This window comes from Nannospalax galili, unplaced genomic scaffold, assembly GCF_000622305.1.
Source record: "Nannospalax galili isolate Female #2095 unplaced genomic scaffold, S.galili_v1.0 scaffold1138, whole genome shotgun sequence".
Classification (NCBI taxonomy): domain Eukaryota; kingdom Metazoa; phylum Chordata; class Mammalia; order Rodentia; family Spalacidae; genus Nannospalax; species Nannospalax galili.
In genome coordinates this window covers 1,567,410-1,588,809 of record NW_008342297.1, presented here as the reverse complement: position 1 = coordinate 1,588,809, position 21,400 = coordinate 1,567,410, and the positions used below count along the sequence as shown (strand labels likewise).

Genomic DNA, 21,400 nt, shown 5'->3' with positions numbered 1-21,400 from the left:
GAAGGAAGGAAGGAAGGAAGGAAGGAAGGAAGGAAGGAAGGAAGGAAGAAAGCATCGCAAATCCTACCTATGTGGCCAATTTTTACCATGGTAATTTTGGAAAATATGTGACTTTCAGAATCCATAATCTGCTGAACAAAATGACTAAAACACGCAAGAATTGAAGCTAGTTTTCCCTAGGTTCATATCTGTTTTGGTTTGAATGAGAATGTCCCCCATAGGTTCCAAGTATTCAGACATTTTGTCCCCAGTTGGTAGCACTGTTTGGGGAGGTCTTAGAAGGTATGGCCTTGCTGGAGGAAGCATGTCACAGGAGGAGGGCTTAGAGAGTTCTGGAGCCTAGTCACATCTCCAGTGATCTCTGCTTCTTGTGCCTGCTTCAAGATATAAGCACTAAGCTTCCTGCTCCAGCCTCCCCACCATAATGGAGTCTAATCCCTCTAGAATTATAAGCTCAAACTTCCTTCTATAAGCTGCTTTGGTCAGTGTTTCTATCACAGCAACAGAAAAGTAACTAATACAATATCATTTCAAATAAAATGTCAGTGCTTGTTAAATTTTACACAAGAGATTCGTATCAAGCTGGTTTTGGTGTTGCTTACTTACTTAGTTTTCAAACAGCCAATGATACCATTACTTTGTACTCAGGACAAGTGTTGCTGTAACAATACGCACTACTCTCAGGGCTGCTGCCACAAACATGTAGAATTTACTACCTACAGACTCAGCCATGTTCCTGCCTATAACATAAGGTCTATGTCATATCTTAGACATCACTGCCAAAGGAAGACATACAAAGTCACAACAGCTGTGCCTCAAGATGCCCACAAAGTCACAGAGAACAATTCAGTATTATTCGAGGAATCTGGAGAAATTGCAGGCCACAAAATTCTATACAGTAAAAGTTCAAAGATGAAGTTCAGACATACCATGAGATATGGACAACTTAATGGCCCCTAAGACAACCTGCCAAGTCTAGATCTGGTCTGTTCACCCTGTAGTGATGGCTGTGAGAGGCCCAACAAGCCAACCCTGATTCTAGCTCCTACTTCTGTGAGGAAGTTATGCCCTGCATTTGTACATTTCAACATGGGTGAATTTGGAAGATATTGACCCTATCAGTTTGTATATTTTTTAAAGTCTACATTTCCCAAATTAAAAAACACTACTAAGATCAGAGACAGCCAAATCTGTAGGGCAAAGGGACAGGGATGCGTACTGTTAAGCATTGTTAAATGCTTTTAAGTACTCTTAAGTGCCTTTTGGAATGATAGTTTTGTACTGAGCCTTAAGTCTACTATAAGTACCCTATTTTTTTTTCTTCTATAAATGACCAAGACGACTGAAACTTCTAAGAGTGGGCCATTCAATTCTTGAATGGTAGTGGATAAATTCTTCACTTATGCCTGGCAGCTTGCAGTAGGCAACTATCAGCCACATAGGCCCTTCTCTGACATCTGGCTAGACTGCCCTACAGGCAGTTCAGCTATTTTGGACACTTTTATTATCACTCTGAAAATATGCCATGAAACTATGAAACTCATGAAAACATTGCAACTGAAACCACAACTCCTGCTTCAGGAGGCCTTGCTCTAGTCAGAACTGCACCAGATAACATGCACTGGCCTTGGGAGGCAGCATTCCAGTCAAGACAAGATTCAGTAATGTCTAGGCGACCCTCTCACTCAAGATTGGAAAGGAACCATCTCCTAAGTAACTTTTTTTTTTTTTTTTTTTTTTGCCTACTTGTGATCTTTATCACAGACAAGCATGCTGAGCTGGTCACACAGAAGAGATGGCAGTGGCAAGAAGGCAGATACAGAGTTCCAGAGAGCAAATGGGGGCCAGACTTGCAGGGAGCAGAGGCAGCTAAGATGGCAAAGGACAGTAGAAAACAATGAGGGGAAGCAGAAAGCCAAGACTGTGGAAGGCAGGTTGTAAGAGTCAAAGATGAGAGACTGAAGGCCTCCATCGCTAGAAGAGTTCCAGGAAGCTGACAATCTCTAAGGGCCAAGAGTCAGTACATCCAAGACCCAAAATCCATAACTAGCTGCTGTGAGAAGCCCAGGGTCCAGAACCTCAGGACTTGAGAAGGATAACACCCGCCATCACCTGCTGCTGTCAATGTGACAAGCTGTGGATCACTGAGCAGAGTATAGAGCCACTGACAGTGAATGCACAGAGCAGTAAACCTCTGACCTGAGCACCTAGAACTATGTGTCTGGTCTCTAGAGCTGGGAGACATAAGCCTCTATTCCTCAGGATCCAGAGTTATAATCCAACCCATAGGCTCTTGGCACACAGAGTGCAGAGCCACCAACACTAAAGAAGCCACCTTCTGACTACTCAATTTCCATACAGAGTTAAAAGTAACCAATCTAGTTCATTGATAACACCATTACTCAGAAGGGTCATCTCTGTGAATTTAATGCTTAACAATGTCAGGTACATGGCAGAGAGATAGTAAAATCTAAGAAAAACAAATAACTGAAATGATTCCCAAAATACTGAAGTACAATCATGACACACCCAGAATCTCTATTTCTAAACCAAGGCCTATGTAGCCCAGGGAAATAAGCCAGTTTTTATGCAAATACTCTGAGAGAGTGTAGGCCAGCTCCATGACAAAGCTCAGAGACTCATGACTATTTTAAACCTTCAGGTTGCAAGCCAGGCGTGGTGGTGCATACCTTAAGTCCCAGCACTCAGGAGGCAAAGGCAGGCGGATCTCTGTGAGTTCAAGGCCAGCCTGGTCTACATAACAAGTTCCAGGTCAGATGGGGCTACAGGGAGACCCTATCTCAAAAAGACCAAAAAAAAAAAAAAACAAAACAAAACAACCTTTAGGTTGCTAGTACTCAACCTGTCAGTGGTAGAAAAGCTATATCACTAAGATCTTGCTTCCTCTGAATGTATGTTAAATATAGAAACTGCATTCATACAGGACCTTGGTATATAGATCATACTGCATATGTGAAGAAATCCAAAGTTATAGATCCCACCAACTATAATCTTGGCAAATGTATGTATACACATGTATTTTACAGTATTTCAAATGAGGAATGACCTTAAAAACTTAGAAAAAATTAAGATTAGAAAACTGCCTTCCTCCAGGGAAAGTGAAATTCTGAAAAATTAAGACTGGGGCTAGAAAGATGGCTTAGTGATTAAAAGCACTGTCTCAGGTAGCACAAGCAAGATGACAAAAGGAATCGCATCATTTGGAAAGCATCGCAATAACATGCACACTTTGTGCCGCTGCTGCGGCTCTAAGGCCTACCACCTGTAGAAGTCGACCTGTGGCAAATGTGGCTACCCTGCCAAGTGCAAGAGAAAGTATAACTGGAGTGCCCAGGCAAAGAGACAAAATACTACCAGGACTGGGAGGGATGAGGTGCCTGAAAATTGTTTATCGCAGATCCAGACATGGATTCCATGAAGGAACAACACCAAGACCCAAGAAGGCAGCTGTTGCGGCATCCAGTTCATCTTGAGGATTTCGGCGATCAGTCATAAAATAAATGTTCTGGTTTCGAGGAATTCGATGCCTTCTTCTGATGTCCGCGGCAATTGCATAACAAGGGTGCATTTATATGTATGCAGGGAATACAGTCATGTACACAAAATAAAAATAATAATAAAATATTTTAAAAAGAAAAATTAAGAAAGACTGAACAGAGCAGTGAAGAATGTCCTGGAAGAAAACAATCCTTACTGGTCTGAAGGGCATATACTGGACAACTTAACGGGTTTTTCTCTAAATTCTCAAATGTTCGAAACTTCCATTTTAAATACTTACTACTTCCCATAGTGACATAAATATTGATCAGATGCAGAACTGTAACTCCACTTGAAACAACAGATGAAATGTCTAATCACAAAATGATTGAATACTGTAAAACATCATTAAAACTTGCTTACGTCAACAAGATAGAAAGTATTTCCCATAATTCTTAGTTCAAAAGTAAAACATTTCTAGAAAGCCAAAATGTTGCTATAATGGAGTAAAAGATTAATGACAACTTCATAGCTTAGTGATTTAGAGGCTTCTAGAAGCCAGTAATGCCAGCATTCCAGAGACAGAGACAGGTGGATCTCTGTGAATTCAAGACCAGCCTGGTCTACATAGTGAGTTCCAGGCCAGCTGGGGTGACAGGGAGACTCTGTCTCAAAAAGTCCCCAAAAAAGAGGCTTCTAGAGTCAAAACACCAGTTGAATCCAGTCTCTACCACTTAAAGAGCTGTGGCTTGGACAAAACAGCTAACTTCTCTTTATCTTGGTATTATCACCTAAATGGTCAATAATAATAAAATGTACTTTGTAAAGCTGTCTCAAATAGTAAATGAGATTATATCCTGTATTTAAAAGGAAAAAAAGAGAAAAGATGGTAAAAGTTAATGACACAAGTATCAGTATGTAACGGGTAGTAGATCTCACAGAAGTTGCATCCATATTAAACTGATAACTTTTCTATGTATGTAAAAAAAAATCCTTACCCTTGAAAAAATTCACTGAAGTACCTGGAGGTGATGGTTTCTGTCATTTACTCTCAAGCATTAAAAAACCTGTATTTGCATGTATGCACATGGAAAGGCAGGTGGGGAGAAAACAAAGAACAAATGTTGACATCAGGAGACTGTGAGAGCTTATGCCCTTTAAGCACTTGTTCCAGGGAAATGTAAACTTGTATTTCCACATGAATGCGCACAGCAGCTTTATTCACAAAAGCAGAACGATCTGCCCTGCAACAGATGATCATTCATCCTTCAGAATACTGTGCAGCATAAGAAGGAACAAATGACTGATACGCTCAACGAGTGGATTTCTTGGGAATTACACCAAGTGAGAAAAAAATCTTAAAAAGTTATGTACTACATGATCCCATTCACGCAGCATTCTTGAAATCACAAAACTATACAGAAGAATTAATATTACCTCTGCTAAGGAGGAAGGGATATGACCTTGGCTATGAAAGGGCAACATGTGTGACTTATGTGATGGAAGTCTGCACCTCTACTGGGTGGTGATCACACAAATACATAGACATAACAGATCACACACACATTCATTCAAATGAATACAAATAAAACTAGTAAAATACTGGTGCGAAGTACCAGCACAGGTGGCAAAATGTGAAGAAGGCAGCTGTGATCTCCTGGAGGTGATGAGGAATTACAGTTACTCAAGAGAAAACTGAGGGAAAGGTACTTGGGCTCTCCCTGTATTCTTTCTTACAACTCTGTGTAATTCTAAAAGGACCTCAAAATAAAAAGGTTAGCTTGAAAATAAAATATAAAAAGAAAACAATTAAAACAAAAAATTATCATTATAAGCAATGAAAGCACTAGAGAATTCCAATTAATAGGAAAGGCTATCGCCATGCTTGTTATTCAATACTATTCTAAGGAGCTAACCATTGATACATAGAAAAGCATATAAATATTCTAAAAAAGAGAAAATTAACAATAGAATCACTGTCTACCTAGGATATCCAATACAATCAACTGAGAAGGCATTAGAGTGTAAGCTCAATGATGTCAAAATACAATATATATATTAACAACTTTTTAATCACATTCCACAAGGGACTCGCTATCTTGTAGAAAGCCTCTCTCTCTCTCTCTCTCTCTCCCTCTCTCTCTCTCTCTCTCTCTCTCTCTCTCTGATAAATTTCAAGCTCTCAGTCAATGAAGGTCTATTGTGTACAGCAGAACTCCATTCAATATATCCATTCACAGTCAAGAGTCTCTCACATTAACCCCAGTTTTAAACTACAGCAGCTTCTAAACCACTACTCATCTCCTCCAGGTGGGTGCACTGTTTGTAAGAGCAAGGAGAGTGCTATAATTTTGCTCTTAAATATCTCCCAAAGAGCCATCTGTTAAAAATAAATAAATAAATAAATAGATTGGAGCTGGAGAGATGGCTCAGCGGTTAAGAGCACTGACTGCTCTTGCAGAGGACCTGGGTTCAATTCCCAGCACCCACATGGCAGCTACAAATGGTCCTTAACTCCAGTTCCAGGGGACTCTGAAGCCCTCTTCTGACCTCCACGGCATTGCACGACACGGGTGCACTCACATACATGCAGGCAATACACTCATACACATAAAATAAAAATAGTAAATATTTTTTTAAAAAATAGTCCCCAAGGTAGTATTCTTGGGAGGTAGCAAAACCTTTAAGAAGTAGGGCACAGGACCAGAGGTGGTGGTGCATGCCTTTAATCCCTGCATACAAGAGGCAGAGGTAGGCGGATCTCTGTAAAATCAAGGCCAGTCTAGTCTGCATAGTAGCATAGGAAAAGGTCTTCACACCATCAGAGACCTGCCCTTGAAGGGAAGAGTGGAACCCTAGCCTCTTCCTCCTTCTTTCCTTTGCTCCCTAGTCCTGGCATGAGCAATTTGGCTCTGCCATGCATTCCTACCATGATGTGATGCTTCACCACAGGCCCAAAACAACAGGCTTGATTGATCAGAGACTGGACCTCTAAACTGTAAGCCAAAATAATCATCTCAGATATTGTTATACTCACAGCTGACTAATACAACATATGTTGAAGTCCTAAACCTAAAGTATCTCAGTATTTGATCTTATTTGGAAATAAGATTTCTGCAGAAGTAATTAGTTTAATGATTATGTCACATTAGAATGGGGCCTACACAATATGACTGGTGTCTTTATAAAAAGGGAAAATTTGAACATGGACACATGCACAGAGATAACATCATGTGATGATAAAGGCAAACATCAGGATGATGTATCTAAAAGCCAAAGAATGCCAAAGGTTGCCAGTAACCACCTGCAGCTGGGAGACCAAGCGATGAAACAGATTCTTCTTCACAGCCTTCAGAGTCAACTCTGCCAACATCTTGATCTCAGAACTCAAGCTTCCAGAATTTTGACCAATAAATTTCTGTTGAGTAAGCCACTCAGTGGTACACTAGACCCTCCACATCCATAGGTTCTACCTCAGTGTATTCAACAGACTGAAAAGAATCAAGGAAAAGTACTGAATATGTACATTTTTTCCTTGTCATTATTTCCTAAATAATGCAATACAACAACTAAACAGTGTTTGGATTTTGGTAGGTATTATAACTAACTTTGAGGTAATTTAAAAGAGGGCGTGTAAAGGTCACATGCAAATATACCAATTTATATAAGGGCCTTAAGCATCAGTAGACTCCTTCAGAGGTTCCTGCAGAAACTGAGGGACAACTGCACTTTGTTATAATTATACTTTGTTAGAGCAGCCCCAGCAAATTAATACACCTCCAGGCTCATGAGAGTCAGTGAAAACTTTTCTCCAAACAACTATTCCAAGAAAGTCAGGAAAATCCAAATATATAGGGTTAAAAAAAAAATCTATAGCAGGGACTTATTAAAAATAGATTAAAGTCTGAATAGTCAAAAAGAATTACTTTTGGGGTTTCATTTTCAAATGAGCTTACCACCAGACATGATGGCACAAGCCTTTAATCCCAGCACTTGGGAGGCAGAGGTAGGTGGATCTCTGTGAGTTCAAAGCCAGCCTGGTCTACATAGTGAGTTCCAGGCCAGCTGGGGCTACAGGGAGACCCTGTCTCAAAAAAAAGGATCAAATGAGTTTACCAATGGTTACCATTTCTTATGCAGAAAAACAAATCTACATTTTTATGTATGATAAAAGTGCCAAAAAAAATTCTCATTAAATGACACTAAAACAACAGTCAGGTAACAGAAATGAATTAGATCATTATCCTTTACCTACTTCCCACCAGATCTAATAGATTAAAGAAGTGGCCAGAAAATACACAAACAGAAGAGCAACAGAGTCCATCACAAAAGGTTAAAGAGATTACGTATCTAATACACACTCTATGAACAAATGGAAAGGCAAATATCTTGTTTCCTGTGTTATATAAACTACTCCAAAACACAAAATAAGATGAAAAACTTGGGGCTGGGGAGATGTTTGGTTGGTAAAGTGTCTGCCATTCAAGCATGAGAACCTGAGTTCTAATACCCAGTTCCCTTGTGAAAAGAGAAAAAGTGGGGCATAGCTGTATGCATCTGTAACCCTAGCCGACAGGGTGGGGCAGAAGCAGGAGGATCCCCAGAGCTCACTAACCAGACAGTCTAGCCAACTGGTAAGCACCTGCCCAGTTCAGTAAGAGACCCTACTCAAAAGATAAGGTGGGAAATGATTAAGGAGGACACCCAACATCAGTCTTTGCACACCTACATACACACATACACATGCACACGCACACACACACGAAGATTTAAAACTCTCTGATACCAGTTAAATGTATTAGAGATTGCAAAGTCATACCCAGGAAAACACACTAGAAAATATAAGGACCAATCTCACTTATGAACATAGATATAAAAAAAATCTCAAATAATGTATTAACAAACTGACATCAGTATACTGAAGATTATACTCAAATAAGTTAGATTCTAAGAAAGTCTATTTGTTTTTCTTTTGGTACGTATGCGTATATCATGTATGTTTACATGCATGTGTATGCATGTTGGGGGGGCAGAGGTTGATGTCGGATGTTTTCCTTATCACTCTCCACCTCATTTTCTGAGACAGAGCTCTCACTGAACTGGGAGCTACCCAGTAAGCTCCTGGCATCTACCTGCCTCTGTAGTCCGTGTGCTGGGGTTACAGATAAGTTCTGCCATGCTCGGCTTTTTATATGGGTGCTGAGGGTCCAAACTCAGGTTCTCAGGGTTTGTTAGGCAAGCACTGTACCAGCTGAGCTATCTCCCAAGTTCCAAGAGTCTATTTCTTAATACAATTTATTTCATCATAACTAAGAGGAAAATTCCTTAATTAAAAATATGTATCTGGAGGCCTGGAGAGATAGCTCATCAATTAAGATCATTGGCTGCTCTTGCAGAGGACCCAAACTTAATTCCCAGCATACACATGGTGGATAACAACTGTCCGTAATTCCAGTTCCAGGGGATCTGACACCCTCTTCTGACCTCCATGGGCATTGCACAACACGGGTGCACTTACATACATGTAGGCAATACACTCATACACATAAAATAAAAATAATAAAAATAAATACCTATCTCTCCCATGTGGAGGAGCAGGCCTCAAATCCCAGCACTCAGAAGACAGACACAGTGGATCTCTGTCAGTTTTAGGCCAGCCCAGTCTACCTAGTGAGTTCTAGGCCAGCCAGGGCTACATAGTAAGACCCTGACTTGAAAAAAGAAGGGAAAAAAAACATTATCTATCAAAAACAGTAAGCATTATACTTAATGGTATGATATTAATAGCATTCTCACTAAAATTAGAATGTAATTTAAATTTAAAAACATTTTTTGGCCGGGCGTGGTAGCACACCCCTTTAGTCTCAGCACTCAGGAGGCGGAGGCAGGTGGATCTCTGTGAGTTCAAGGCCAGCCTGGTCTACATAGTGAGTTCCAGGACAACTGGGGTTAGAGAGAGGCCCTGTCTCAAAAAACGAAACAAATTTTTTTAAAAAGAACTTAAAATAATAAATCTACTCCTGACCAGAAAGATTCAACACTGTAAAGCAGCAGAGCATAAACTAGTTAAAATTCTAAGCACAAGCCCAATCATGATTTTCTTAATAGAAACTGAGAAGCTCAAACTAAAGATCAGATGGAAGAAAAACACTGAGTAAAGACCAGAAACATCTAAAGTTCTCTTTTCTTCTCCTTCCCCTCCCTTCCCCTTTTCCTTCCTCCCTTTCCCTCCCCTCCTTTCTCTCCCCTTCTCTTCTCTTTTCCTTTCTTGAGTCAAGATCTCAATCTATAGCCCAAGTTGGCCTCAAATTCAGGACAGTCCACCTGCCTCAGCCTCCTAAGTGCTGGAACTATAGTTGTAACCCACCACATGCAGCTAAATAGACATCTCTCTGAAGAAAAAAGTATCAATAATGTGATACACTATGTGACACAAATATAAAGAAAATACAAAATGTGGGTTACCTCACAAAGGTGAAGGAAGAAGTAGAATTAGGGAGGGGGCGCAGAGACTTTAACAGCAACAACTCCTCTCTTAAAAGAAGTGACTATGTACATCCTGCTCTTCTGGAAACCTTATATATATTTTACATACATTATTCTATAGATTCACAGTTATAAAGCCACAACTTCAAACAAACAAGAGTTACTTATAATGTAAAGATACTCATAGTCTTAATTCTAGACTCAGTCACTAAAAATCTACTAGGCCCTATCATATTATTCCAAGCAGCCCTGTTAAGAGTTAGCAAAATTCTTGATTTTCACCTTTTCTTCTGAAGCTACATTACCAGGAAACCATGGAGGTAATGGGGAGGTGGGTATAATGGGGGTGATGCCCTCTTTGATCAAATTCAAGTCACTGACAAACACTTCAGAGAGCTGAGCAAAAACAATACTTTCCAGAATGTCAGAGTAAGATTTATAAAAGCTAATTAAAAGCACTACAGAAAGAATAATGTGATTTTTAACAGTTGTTGTTAATTACTTTTCACTGATCAAAATTCAGTGAGGCCCAGTTGAAACCTTGGCTCTCAATTTCTAAGATGCAAAGATTAGAGTCTAATCCTCCCCTTGCAGTGTCAGGGCCAGTTCTGCATGTGGTGGACAGACAGTTGTGTGCTCAAGGACAGAACCATACATACTCCTCCCTACAATCAGAAACAGAAAGATCTCGGACAAATAGGCCCCGGCTCTTCACTCCACGCTGAGCATTCCTTTCATTATTACAGCTGTAGTCCCAGCTGGCCTGAAACTTGCTACATAGACCAGGCTGGAACTCACCAAGATCTGCCTGCCTCTGCCTCCCAAGCACTGGGAATAAAGGTGTGCATTGTTTATTTAACAAATATGGATGTGTTTAAGACAGAAAGATGTGAAGAAAATAACAAATAGAAATGTTTGGGAATAATAAAAGGCATCAAAGTTGTGGTGCTTAGAACATTCCATATTCCTAAGCAGCAAGAGGAAAGACTAAACAACAAGACACAAGGAAAATATTTAAAAGATCCAAATCAGGACTGGAGAAATGGCTCAGAACTTAAGAGCAATGGCTATTCTTGTAGAGGACCTAGCTTCGAGTCCCAGCACCCACACGGTGGCTAACCACTATTGTAACTCCAGCCCTCCATAGCACACACATGTGGTGCACTTACATACATGCAGGCAAAACACACACACACACACACAAACAAACAAAAAAAAAATTCAAATCAGGCCTCTAGAGATTAAAAACCATGATGTCTGGGCCAGCAAATGGTGGTGGGTAAAGGCACTTGCCTCACAAGCCTAACAACTTGTGTTCAAATCCCTACAACCCATATAATGGTGGAAGGTGAGAACTGACTACAAAGTTGTCTTCTGACCTCTGCAAACATTCATGGCCTGTGCGCACACACACACGCACACGCACATGCACATATGTAAATAAAATGAAATTTGAAAACTATGTTGTCTGAGATGAAAAATACATTGATGAACTGGATGAGTGGACTGGGAGCAAATTGAGACACAGCAGAAGAAAAAAGTAGTGAACTTGAAGATAGAGCAATAGAAAACAAGATGAATCCAAGGAAAGAAAAAAGTGAAACAAACTAGACGGAGAATCAGTGAGCTTTGAAACAACTTCATACAATTTAATATATGTGTAATTTAAATCTACAGGGCAAAATAGGAAAGAAAAAATATTTGAAAAAAATGATAGAAAATATTTTACAAATGTGATGAAAATTATTAAACCACAAACAAGAAGTTCAATAACACCAATCACAAGAAACATAAAGAAAACTTACACACACACACACACACACACACACACACACAATCATAATCAATTTGGTTAAACCAGTCTGAAAAAACACATAAGAAGCAGACACAGGAAAAAGGATACATTAAATACTGGGAAGCAGAAAGATGGGAGCTTTCTTGCCAGAAACAAGTGAGGTAGAAAACAACAAAACAACATCTTTAAGCCATCGGTAGAGAAAAAAATCTAAAATTCATTCTTTTTTAAAATATTTTATTATTTTTATTTGACGTATATGAGTGTATTGCCTGCGTGTATGTCAATGCAACCGTGTCATGTGCAATGCTGCAGAGGTCAGAAGAGGGCTTTGGATTCCTCTGGAACTGGAGTTAAGGACGGTTCGTAGCCGTCATGTGAGTGCTGGGAATCGAACCCCGGTCCTCTGCAAGAGCAGTCAGTACTCTTAACCACTGAGCCATCTCTCCAGCCCCCTAAAATTCATTTTTAACAAATGTTTTTCAAAAGCAAATACAACTTTTTAGACATCCAAAAGCTAAAATAAATCATCACCAGCAAGTTCCTGCTAACGGAAACTTTAAAGGAAATCCTTAAAGCATGAAGAAAATCATAATAGGTACAAATATGAATCTAAACAAAGGAAGGAAGAGCACCAGAAAAAGTAACTCACTGAATGTGTAAACAAAAAGTTTATTTTCATAATTTAAAGGAAAACTAAGAGCTAGAGAGATGGCTCAACTGTAAAGAGCACTAGCTCCTCCTGCAGAGGACCCAGGTTGAATTCCCAGCACCCACTTGGCGGCTAACGACTGTCCATAACTCCAGTTCCAGGAGATCCGACACCCTCTTCTGACCTCCACAGCATTGCATGACATGCGTGCACTCACATACATGCAGGCAATACACTCATACATATAAAATAAAAATAATAAAAATATTTTAAAAATAATTTTTTAAAACAGACAACTTTATAAATAGCAGAATGTGTGACACAGAGCCTAAGAATACTTGGGAAATACTAAAGAATTACTAAGAGCACCAGTACACCAGTAAATTCAGGAACTGAGCTAAAGTGAACAGAGTCTATGAAAGGCAAATCTAACCAAAGTGCATTCCAACAGAAATAGGTAACATGAATTTTTTATTTTATGTGTATGAGTGTTATGCCTGCATGTAAGTGCACCTGTGTCGTGCAATACCCGAGGAGGACAGAAGAAGCTGTTGAATCCCCTGGAACTGGAGTTAAGGACAGTTGTTACCTGCCATGTGGGTGCTGGGATTCAAACCCGAGTCTTCTACAGGAACAGTGTCCTTAACTGCTGAGCCATCTCTCCAGCCCCAAGAAACTGAGGTTTTAGTCAAAAAACCTTCCCACAAGGGTACTCCAGGCCAGATGGAGATACTAGCAAATACTGATAATATTTAAGGAAAAAAATAACAATCGTACACAAACTGTAACAGAAAACTGAAGGGAGCATTTCCCAACTCACTGAAGGTTTCCAACATTACTGACAACTCCAAACAAAGATATTCTAAGGAGAGAAAAAAAAACTCTTCCACACTGGCTCTATGAATACAAGTTCAAAGACAAGAGACGAAAGCTGGGTCTTTAAGCACTGATGGGAGAAGGAAGGTTATGTCAAGGAAAGAGAAGGCACATGCAATATAGGATCCACTCACATGAAACACATAAAGTGGCCAAAATATGTCAAGAGAAAGTAGAACAGTCATTGCCAACAGCAGGCAGGGCAAAGAGAATGGTAAACTGCTCTGTAGATCTGTTACATGACATTAAAACTATAGTTAACGCCACTGAACTGTACATTTAAAATGAGTAAGACTGTGTGGGTGTGGGCGTGTGGAGGCCAGAGGTCAACCTCAGGCATTCCTCAGAAGCTGTCCACCTTGGGTTTGTTGTTGTGATGGTAGTGGTGGTGGTTTGAGACAGTCTTTCACTGGGACCCAGGGCTCACAGATGAGGCTAGGCAGAGGCCAGCCAGCAAGTCCCAGGAATCTTCTGTCTCCTCAGTGTATTGTAAGTAGAAACACGTGTTACTATGCTCAGCTTTTTACATGGGTCCTGGGGATTGAACTCAGGTCCTCATATATGTGTGGCACTTTACTAACTAAGCGAACACCCCTGGCCTAACAGTAAGTTTTATAGTATGTGTTTTTACTACAAATTTTTTTAAAGAGGGAGTAAAAAAGTCACAGAAACTGGTTCCCTTGCAGTGGTACAAATTAAATATATTTCAATCAACTAACTTCTAATGACCAATTTTAATCCCTAAATTTCCTTTTCTTCCAATTAAAAAATATAGCCCATCTTGTTAGTGGGACATGGGGGCTTCTCCACATATAATAAAGCATGGAGGGGTGCAGTAGATTGCTCAGTGGCAAAGGCACTTGCCACCAAGCCTGACAATCTGGGTTCGATCCTCAGGCCCGCATGGTAGAAGTAGAGAACCAACTCCTACAAGTTGTCCTCTGACCTCCACACAAGTGTGTATACACACACAGATATAACTAAATGTAAACTTTTTTTAATGAAACAACAAAGCATAGGGAACAAGTTGAGGAACTGAGGGACAAGAAAACAATACAAATGGCAAAAGCACAAAGCAGGCTTTTCAGACACAATCTCACTGTGTCATCCCCACCCAAAACAGCCCAACCTCCCAACACACAGCCTAAGTCCCTAAGTAAAACCCTTATAGAGGCTTCTGTTTATTCAAAGCACAAAGAAAAATTCAATTTGCCTACAAGGCCCAGTACTATCTGGCCCCAACCCACCTCTCCAGTCCTCTTTCCCACCAGATTCTTCCACAGATCTCCAGCTCCCTACCAACACTGTACCTTGTGCCGGTGATCCTCTTCTCAGGCCTTGCCATCACTGGATCTCTGCCCTGCTAACTGCTCTCACTGTAGCTCGTCCATTCCTGTACATCCTGGATATACCTCAGTTTATAGATCACATCTGTGATTTCTCTAACAATACCACTGCAGCTTACAGACATTTCTGTGGATTCTCTGATTACCATCTGCTGAGAACAGGGAACATAATCTGTGTTCACTCTCCCCAACTCCAAGGCCAAGCATATTGCCTGGTACCAAGTGGGCATGTCAATATTTGTTGAATAACTGAATAAAAGAATACAAAAATCTCTAAGAAAGCCAATAAAACACCCTAAGAGGTCTTCTTAAGGGTTTGTGCATCTTCATAATTATAAATCTTTTGGTGGATGTGCGAAACAAATGAGACTAAAATCCTTATCTAAACTGCCCTTCTAACTAGCTCACACACACACAGAAGCACACCATGGATAAAAGCATTGTAACTGGTTGTTTTTTTACGTATCCTGACACAATGGAAACACTACATAGGAAACACTCAAGAGTATCAGTAAAGAGCAAATTCCACAAGACTCTCATATATGAAAAAATAACTACTTAAAACTGTTGTGTTTTATACATATAAGATAACTATAGAAGCAAAAACTTTCTAAGGGGCAAGGCACCCTACTAGGAGTCTCATTATTTTAGATCTCAAAACACCAGAGATTTCTACCAAGAAAAGAAATAGAAAAAAGAAACATCATAACTGATACAGAATTCTGTATGAAACACATCAGAATTCGTGACCTTAGAAGCTTAATCCTCCAAATGCCCCATAGAACTATTTCCCAAACTCTACAGTTAATATAAGGAAATTATGAAGTTCTCCAATGCAAATACAAAGTGTATCTATACTCTACTCTGAAGACAAATCAAGCATCATTTCATCCATGAACATAATCCTGAAAATCCCAGCCTATATTCATTTCTTCACCCTCTAACCTTGGTGCCTACTACATTTAGCAAAATGTCGCCTTGTTTTCCTAATGATGAAATGTGTGCAGTCTCTTATTTCTTCTTCATCACGTTAAGTATCTATGACACTACAGGCGCTTGATACTTGTTTAACTGAAATGAGATTATACAGTTTTGAATAGTGCATCTTAATATATAAATTCCTGTACTTTATTCTTAATTAATGCTGCCATTCCCCCAAACTGTTCACATCCGTGTTCCCACACCATCATCCTTAGATTAAGTACAATTAGTCGTTACTAGCAATGTCTAAATAAAGTTTTCTCAGTACCACTTGTCCAAACTCAAGGGAGGTCTTCAGTGCCTCGGGGTCTTTCCCAGTGCAAAGCAGACGCGTCCTATATACTACACCTGCCCCTACTTCAACGGGGCACATTTCCCTTGATACCCTCCCCCATACCTAGCCAGACGCAGGGAGAGTTCCTTCTGCATACACATGGAGGACACACGCCCTGACATACAACATACTAACCAGAGTTCGCTCACAACTGGGATGACAACAGGGGAGCCCCTGTGACAGACGTGGACAAAGTGTATCCCCTGGGAGAGGAATGCGCAGCAGACGCAGAGGACTGTACTAAGCGGGCGTTCTGCGTTCCCGGGGCGCCGCACACCTATCAGTCTCCACCAGGACCCGCGAGGCCGCGTCCCGAGAAAGCTCACACCCCGCCTCCCTCCTCCCGCACTGCACGGAGCTACCAAAGGACCGGCCCCTCTGGGCATCCGGCGCGGGGGGCCAGGACCCGGCCCGGGGCGGGGAGCGCGGGGGAGGCCGGGAGTAATGGCCGCCACGCCTGAGGCAGACGCCGCCTGAGGCGCAGGACACCTCGGCCCGGCCCGCAGAGCGCGACGGCCCTGCGCAGGAGGAGGGAGCGAAGGGCCTCACCGTCGCTCCCCGGAGGCCGGCACCGCCGTGGACCCGCAGTTGCTAGGGTGAATGCGCTTCCGGGTCACGGGCGCGCGTTCTAGAGAGAAACGGTGGCCGGGTGGAGCCAAGAGCGACGCGCTGGGCGAGTGGGTGGCGATGGCAGCCCGGGCGGGGGTCGCTGCGCAGGCCGCAGGGGCCGAGCGAGGAGCGGTCGAGTGAGGGGCGGCGCGTGGTCCTTCCGGATCGGGAGACTCGCGGTGGGCGGCCTTCCTGTCCCGCAGCTCGGCCCCTTCCTCCCCTCACCTCAGCACGCGGCTCCAGAACCTGCCGGCCATGGGCCTCCCCTTAGGCCGCTCTCGCTTCCCGGCCTGCCCTGCGCCTACGCCAGCTCCCTCTCTGATACCAAGTTTTATCCGTCACTCCTGAACACCTGTTGAGGGCCGGGTGCGATGTTGGCACTTGGGCTAGAGAGGTGGGCTGCTCCATCCCAGAGTGTGAAAGCTGGTGACGGTACCCAGCTCGCTGAGGTGGACGAAGGAAGCCCAGAAGCCCGCCCAGGCACGAAAGAGGAAAAGCTGAGCTTGGTGACCTCAACCAAGTGAAGGAAAGCTTCAGGTCATGGAGTTGACCCGGCTGGCGCGTTGGGAAGCCCTTGGAATGGGAGCGTGGCCTGACCAGGAAAGCGTGTAGAGAAGAGCTGATAGCTGCAGGTGAAATCCAGGACCAAAGAGAAGGAACTACCCTCCTTGCCCGAAAGGATGTCAGTGAGGAGCTGTCTATCTTCATTAGCAGCTGCTGTGGAAATCCCATGTTCATTGGTGATCATCATATAATCGCAATTCAGGAATGCATTGTCAAAATCGAAGGTGCTTGAATGAGACCCACTTCAGGTGAAGCAGCCCAGTGATATATACTTCATGTTGAGGCAAGAAAAGGAAATACAGCTAACTCTTCCTGGATTTCTTGATGCTTAAAAAGCCCCACCTTGGTATTTCAGTGATTCCTTAAGGAATCAACCCAAGGATTTGGTCTTTAAATTTGTCTTAGATCCTTCCCCAGCTCTCAGCCAAACTGAAGCAAAACTTGCTTGTCCAAGGGGCCAGTGGAGATAGGAATGAGAAGAGCCAGAATAGAAAAAAGAGCAAAGGCTTGAGAGGATGAAATCTGGAATTTTAGTACTAAAAATGGAAGCAAGAATAGAAGAGCAAGGACAAGCCCATCCAAGATTTCATTTTGACTGAATGTCTGGCAGTTGGTGTGATGGTTACAGGGTTGGGATGGACATATTTTGCCCTCTCAGTGGAGTGAGCCTAGCCTCCTCCTGTGAGCCGAAGGAAGACCACAGCACACTTTGGAGTGGCCCTGAGCTAGATGCTTGCCCCACCAGCCTCTCTGGGCCATAACTTAAGTATGTCCCTGGTAGAACAAAGGTTCCATAGAACAAGCTCTTCCAAAAGAATTAGAAATAATGTTTATCTCTAAGAGACCGTAAATCTATCCATAATGGATTTAACCAGCTGCCTGTGAAAGTAAACCAAAAATTTTTTTAAATCTATGGTCGAAGAATATGGAAACACAAAGTATGTCCAAGCAGACTGTCATGGTCCACTCTGCTGTACTGAATTCCATAGACTGAGTGAGTGTCATGACAGCAGGCTTCTCTGGAAGCTGGAAAGGACAAAATCACAGCACGCCTACTTTCGGTTCATAGTCAGCAACCTGCTCATTGTGTCTTCATGCAACAGAAGAGGCAAGGGAGTTCTCTAGAGTCCCTTACGAGGAGACTAATCCCATCCATGAGGACTTCGTTCTTATGACCTAATCACTTATCAAAGACATGACTTCCTAATACCATCACATTAGGTATTGGTGGAGGATACAAACAGTGTATAGCAAAGGCCTTGGTGTAATACCAGCAAAACAAGACCAGAAAGTGGTTATAATATGGTAAAGGGAAGCTATACCAATTGTTTGGTAATAAAAGTCACAAAGTCAGCTCATAATATGGAAAATGCCCAAGTACATGAGTTGATGAATTCTATCTTGCATACACCTTATAGTATATTCTATTGAAAGGTCAAGTGGTTCACTAGGTTCCACTTAATTGGATCTGGGAAATTTCAGTGGTGAAAAGAGAAAGAAATTTACCGTTGTAAAGGGCCTGTTTTTAGAGAACTGCAAGGAGTTGTGAATGAACTCTGCACCTCAGTGTGGTTTGTTTTATCCACCTTCAGTCTCTGGATAACAGATAGCCCATTAGTGATGCAAAAATGCTTTGAGAAGAACCAGGATTACCATGCCCTGCTAGGATATGAAAAATCCCCTCTGCAGCTTCTAGAAGCCTTCCAGTTTGATTTTAGGAGGCACTGTATCACTATCTTAGTCAAGTCTGGGATGCTGTAACAAAGTACCATAAATGGAGACTTAACCAGCAGAAATATATTTTTCATGGTTCCAGAACTTGGGAAGTCCAAGTTCAAGGCATTGGCAAATTGGTCAGGACCCACTTCCTGTTTCATATCATGTCCTGATCAGACAGGAAAAGAGCTAGTTAGCTCTCCAGCTTCTCATAAAAGCACTCATCCCATCTTGAAGTCTCCACCCTCATGACCCAATTACCTCCCAAAGGCCCTACCTTCCAATGCACTGGGATAAGTTTTCAGAGCATGAATTTGGAAGGACATAAAGATGCAATCTGTAGATCTGCTATTAATCCCCACATTTCAGGGAAGTTCAGGGATTATAGAGAGCTGCTGTCCTAGAGCTTTCCAGTCCTGGCTAATATTGATTCCTAGCCACCACCTCTCATCCCAGTATTTTGTACTAACATCCACCCAGTCACAAGAGCAGGCACAGAGGAGTCATCTCTGATTACACCTTCCCTGTGACCACACCCATCCTACTAACTCTGTCCATCAGCTGGTCCTGGAGGTTGTCTCATTCTCTTTATCCACTTCCACTGCCACTAAGGACAGTGAAAGGAGCAGTAACCAAGCAACTAGGGATGAATAAAAGTGTTGCAACCTCAAAGATGAGCCCAGGTGATAAAAGCAGGGTGTGCGTATGCATGTGTGGGAGTATGTGTATGAAAAACAGTGCAGTGACCAAACGCAAGACTTCAAGGAGATAAGGCAGAATAAATATGTTCAACAGAATTATTTAATTGCCTTGAGTCTGCTGATTTCATCATCCAGGAAGTAAGGGATCATGAAAGACTACAAAATAGGGTAAAATTTGAAAACATGTCAAGAGCCAAAGTGAAGGAGCGCCAGCTGCCGTGGAGGAGCTTTGAGAAACCAGAACACAGAGACCCCAGCTCAATCCCGGGGATGCACTAAGGCATCACTAGCCCAGTCTTCAAACATGTGGGCTGAGTGCTGTGGGCAGAGGTGTGATGGGTGAACAATAAAGATGTCATCAGCTTGCCTGGTCTGGCCTCATCAACTGCAGCACCTCTACCCACTGTTTCCAACTAGTGGCCCATACTTTGTACTCTGTTCTTGTTCTTGCTTCACTTTGAATAATTTTTTCTTCTTTCTAGTATTGGGGTTTTTGTTGTTTGTTCTTCCTTAACTTTCAGAATCTAAATCCTACCAAAATATTTTTTTTGTCTTCTTAGGTCTTATTCTTTTATACTATCACGTTGGCTCATCGTGTTCTATTTTTATCTCATAGCTCCTATTTAAATTTTTCACCTTTCTAAATTACCAATTATATCATGATATTTTAATTTTTATTTTATTGTGTATGTGTGGAAGTCAGAGAACAAGTTTTGGGAGTTGGTTCTTTCCTCCCACCGTGTTCAGAAAGGTCTCTTTTGTTTCTGCATGCTGCTGTGTACTCCAAGCTAGCTGGCCTGAGAGCCTTTAGTGGATTCTCCTGTCTCCACCTCCCATCTCTCCATGGGAATCCTGGGATTGCAGATGTGCACCACTGCATCCAGACATTTACATGAGCTCCAGGGATACAACTCAGGTGGCCCAGCTTGCACAACAAGCACTTTTACTCACTGAGCCTAATTTTACCATGATTCTATCAGTATATTGTTTTTCTTAGGTTTGGCCTGTTGTTTTTTAGGGATCTACTTTTTAATTTCGTATGCACTACTTTAAATGTGGGTTTTGAGCCCAGCTTGGGCTGCACAGTGAGACCTTGTCTCAAAATGAAAAAAGCTTTAGCTTTCATTTCACTTTTATTCTCTTTAACCACCCTATTTTATCTTTCTCCTATCTTTGTCCCACATATCTTTTCAGTGGTTTGTTGTTTTGTTTTGTTATTTTTAAATCACAAACCTATCTCACCAGCTCCAAGTGGCACCTAATAATTTTTATACTTGGAGGAGGAAACAGTGGCATTAAATTCCCAGAACCCAGAGTGCTGGTGGGAATTCACTGCAGAGAAAGGGCTTCATAGTATCAGAGCTTCCTGTTCTATACTTTGCCCAGGCCAGGTACCAGCTTCCACTGAAGCTAACTTAGCAAAACTTAATACTGCAAGCTCAATGTCACAGTAATGCAGCATAGTAGCCCTTACAGCAGGGGGAGCCAAACTTCTGGGTTAAATCCAACTCCTCCAGTTACTCACTGTGGGTTACTCATGTGCAGCTTTGGAGGAGTTACTCAGCCTCTCTGGGTCTCCATTTTCTTTCCCTGTGGAATGTGGATGATTCTAGTAATATAACATTGCTATTAGAGATTTAAGTGAGCCAAAGATGTAAAGCACCTATAATGATGCCTGGCTGATAACTATATCGTTATAATTTAATAAGTTATTCTTACAGCAGTCACTCTTTAGAATGTAAAATGACTATGTAGCTTACAGATGGTGATCCTAACAACAGGGGTAGCTTCTATACGTCTCCTGTAGCAGGCAATATAGCCTACCAAACCTCTTTTGGCACT

At 41.8% G+C, this 21,400-nt stretch overlaps 1 protein-coding gene and 1 pseudogene across 5 annotated transcripts in view; one reads left to right on the top strand and one right to left on the bottom strand.

The window, feature by feature from the left end:
- Dis3l2 (DIS3 like 3'-5' exoribonuclease 2) overlaps window positions 1-19,914 on the bottom strand; it is a 506,284-nt gene extending 486,370 nt beyond the window's left edge. For 3 of the 5 annotated variants that reach the window (XR_003850358.1, XM_008838082.3, XM_029565941.1), the window contains exon 1: window positions 16,518-16,682. The gene's annotated coding sequence lies outside the window, so the exon portion shown is untranslated. Of the gene's footprint in view, window positions 1-16,103; window positions 16,460-16,517 lie in introns of those variants that run through there. The other 2 variants (XM_029565942.1, XM_029565940.1) reach the window with 2 other exon arrangements.
- Window positions 3,200-3,494, top strand: LOC103738219 (annotated as a pseudogene).
- Window positions 19,915-21,400: the final 1,486 nt, after the last annotated feature.